Source organism: Podarcis erhardii, assembly GCF_964252035.2.
Source record: "Podarcis erhardii genome assembly, chromosome: 2".
NCBI classification, from domain to species: Eukaryota; Metazoa; Chordata; class Lepidosauria; order Squamata; family Lacertidae; genus Podarcis; species Podarcis erhardii.
In genome coordinates, this window is record NC_138498.1 from 43,749,232 (window position 1) to 43,753,305 (window position 4,074).

A 4,074-nucleotide genomic window follows, 5' to 3' on the forward strand; every position below is an offset into this window, starting at 1 on the left:
CTCCTGGCTCCTTCAACAAGAGGCTTGCAGAATCCACTAGGTCTGTTACGTTGAAAACAATAAAGACATTATCCTGTGGTTCTGTCTAAAACAATCACTGTGCAGTTCCTGAGATGCAATGGATAGCAGTTGAACATTTAGAGCCAATGAAGACTTCTTAACCTTCAAGAAGCCTCTCTTATATAAAAAATCCCCACCCCTGCCCCTTAAGTCTCTTCTGTAGTTGCTATTTTAAAGGAAGGGGTGGTAATGTCCCTTTTGTGGGTTGCTGGAAGTATTAACTAGTATTGTATTAAAGCACAGAGACAGACAAAGACAAAATACCAACCATTACATGTTTTAGCTGCCAGTCTTGACTGTGCACACAGCCGTTTTCACTTGTCACTCTTTTCCTGAATGCAGTTGTGGGGGGTAGGTCTCCACTGCATAAACCTTGTTTATTTTTGCCTAGTGTCAGGTCTGCCTCTAGATCCCAGCTCACAGAGGACCAACGCCCGGTGGATATAATATACAAAGTCTTTATTGAAGTTTAGTTTCCATTTCAAGGCTCTGGGCGCGCAGACCCACGTCTCGACGCTAGACCGGCTAAGTCCCCTCTGACTCACTGCTCCTCCCACACCAGTTTAAGATCCTCGCCCGGCTCCACCTCCTACGCTGTTCTTTCCTTCGCTGGGTCTTTCTGCCCTCTGGGGTCTCCTCCTTCCTGGACTCTTCTGACGCTGACCCCCCTTGGTCTTCCCCTTCCTTCCGGCGGGCTTTAGGACCTGGCTCCCTACCCGGGCTCCCTGCTGTGCCGCTCGCCTGTACATTTGAACTTGGCGCGCGCGCCCAGCCGGTAACCTTCCTCCTGACCGTTTCCCCGCTTCCTGATGTGGGCGTGACCAAACCTGACTCCTCTCCTCCTGCTGGTGGTGAGAGCACTGGTCCCGATTCCTGGGACTCCCCCTCCCCACTGCGCTCTGGTGGGGAAGCTGGTCCTGATTTCCAACTGCTGCTCAGGGACTCCCCGCTGGCCCCTTCCTCCTGGGGCTTCCCCCCTGGAACCCCCCTCGCCCTGGCCATCGGCGCTCCCTTCTGTGAGTCCTCCGATTCGCTGGAGAGGCTTGTGGAATAACTCTTTCCACTGTCACTGCCTGCTCCCCCCTCGTACTCCTCCTCCTCACTCTCCATTTGCTCCCCCTCCTGTGTCTCTCCTTCTGAACCCCTGACACCTAGTAATGACGACAACTTCTTTTAGGTGTCTTGTTCTACATACAGTCATAAAGAGCTACTGCTCCTCCAGTGTGACAGGAGGTGGGCAGGGATCAAAGGGAGCCAGTATCTGTGGGGCAGGGTATGAATTTACCTACACCTGGGAGGAGCTGGTAGGTCCCAGGCCAACCTAGAGAAGTCAGACTTTGTGGCACCGATACTGTATCAAACTTTCCCCAGCCAGCTGCTGCACTCCAAATGTTTTGAACTACAACTATCCCCAGCCATTTGCCATACTGTCTGCTGGGAGTTGAAGTCCAGGGCAACTGGAAGTCACCAAGTTACGGTTCAGGCTATATTAGGTTCTGGTTGAAATGTGGATAGAGTTTCCTCTGGCTCAGCTGAAGTGCAGGTGGGAAATCTGTAATCCTCCATATGTTGCCAGACTCCAGTAATTCCTACCTGTTGTCCAACAAACTTCTGTAGGACCACAGGCATCTTATAACTGCAGCTTATGACCCTCACCCTAGCTGGGGAAATGAGAGATGACTGCCCCAAAAGCCACACTTCCAATGCCACCTGCTTAGTGCAGGAATCTACAGCAGGAAGCATTTGCCCTCTGGTATCTTCGTTCTGGGACGCGGGTGACGCTGTGGGTAAAACCTCAGCGCCTAGGACTTGCCGATCGCATGGTCGGCGGTTCGAATCCCCGCGGCGGGGTGCGCTCCCGTCATTCGGTCCCAGTTCCTGCCAACCTAGCAGTTTGAAAGCACCTCTGGGTGCAAGTAGATAAATAGGGACCGCTTACCAGCGGGAAGGTAAACGGTGTTCCGTGTGCTGCGCTGGCTTGCCAGATGCAGCTTGTCACGCTGGCCACGTGACCCGGAAATGTCTGCGGACAGCGCTAGCTCCCGGCCTATAGAGTGAGATGAGCGCACAACCCTAGAGTCTGGCAAGACTGGCCCGTAAGGGCAGGGGTACCTTTACCTTTATCTTAGTGTAGATTTAGCAAACAGAATTGTGAACAAGTTCTCAACTTTTTTGTTGTTGCTGCTGAAACAACACTTCGGGAGTTCTAAATTGTAATAAGCTTTCAAAATACAACTGTTTTCCAAGTAGCTCAGAATTTAAAGAGTACAAACTTGTTTCTCTCATAAAATCCTGTTTCTAGTGTCCTTGTGTCACTAGACAAAATGCACTTTGCCCTAATTTGAGAAAATACTTGCATATTTTCACCTTAATCTCAAATAGTGTTTAATGTTTAGTAAAGTAATACTAAATCAAAATATATACTGTTTGTGTGTGGCCTGAGAAACCTTTTTTTTTTTTTAAAGGATTAGATATGTTCATGGAAGATCCAGGAACACTGGTTGGCCACAGTTGCTGAAACGGTACCTGTTAACAGATGCTAGAGGCAAGAAAGCAGGGATGCTCTATATGCTTGTGAGCTTCCAAAATCACATTGCTAATTTTTTTTCTGACTCAGCAAGCCAGCTGTGTGACTATTGAACTACTAAATGTGATGCCCAAGTGGTGAATACACTTTCTAGAAATTCCATTGGTTAATTTATAATTCCAACCCTTTGACCTATATTGAATTTTAGCAAGCTGTAGGAGTGCAGTTGCCATTTCAAGGTTAGCTTCTGATTTTAAACAACTTGTCTCCTTTGGTGGCAGGATAATCCAATATGATTTGAAGCTCTGTTCTTCCTTTTTGCTAGGCTGCCTTGCACACAACCCTCCAGCGGGTGACGCAAGGTTCCATTCCTTCTGTGTTTAATTCCATGGCACCCTACAAAGAAAAACCTACTACAGTCCAGGGGATGGATTAGTTTTATTTGTGTAAATCCAAGAAGGAAGATAGTTCCATATGAAACAGACCATAACAAGTCAGTGGCTCATTTTAACAGCTGCCATGGAGCCTAGCAGGTTTCCAGTATCTCACTGCTCACATGCAGCATAAACTAAGACTATTGCAAACTTTCAACCTGATCCTAGGCATGTTTATTTGGAAGTAAGTTCCACTGAGTTGAATGGGGCTCGCCTCCAAATAAGCGTACGTAGAATTGCAACCTTAGTGACATTAAGACTAAACAGGAAAGGAGAAGTAAGTTCCTCTCAGGGAGGCTGTCAAAATTTCTGTAATGTTGAATTTCCCCCAAAGTAAAATTAAAAGCCTTTCCTTCCTTCTTTAGGGACTACAAATAGCTACAAGCTATTGAAGTATTCCCCCTCCCCAAATAACTTCAGTGCAGCTGTAGGTATAGTTTTCCCTTGCAGAAGGTTCCAAAAGCAGCTCTGATACCACTTACACAAAACAAACAGGAGTGGGCCTAAAGTCCAGGAAAAAATTGTAGCATGACTGAGAACAAAATATATAGCAGCCTTGTTTTTCATACCCTCATTTCAAGGCTCTGCCAGCTATTCAAGATGAAACCTACCATCCTAAACAGTTCATGCTTAGCATATTGGGTGAGGAAGGAGGTGCTGGCTTGCACTATAGATGGTACTAAAGTGCTACAGCTGCTCCCCAGTCACACCTGATCTGTCCCCTTTGCTTCATAGCAGCAGTTTCTGCAAACACTTCCCCATAGCACCTTGCTACCTGCCCTGTGTGTCTAGAATTAACATCCTCTGCATTGGAAGAGAAGAATACAATTTGGCTGCTCAGAGCACACTTATCAGCCTCCAGGAACTGGCATTTATTTTTTGACCAAGAGCCTGGAGATGAAGACAGCCTCACCTGTATCGGTCTCATGCCCTTCAGAAAGGTACTACTAGCTTTTAGAATGGGGAAGCATCCCAGAAAGAGCACAGAAGATTTATGCTATGCCAGTATTTGGCACTTGAGGGCTCACTTAGTCAAGGAGAATGCACAAAGCT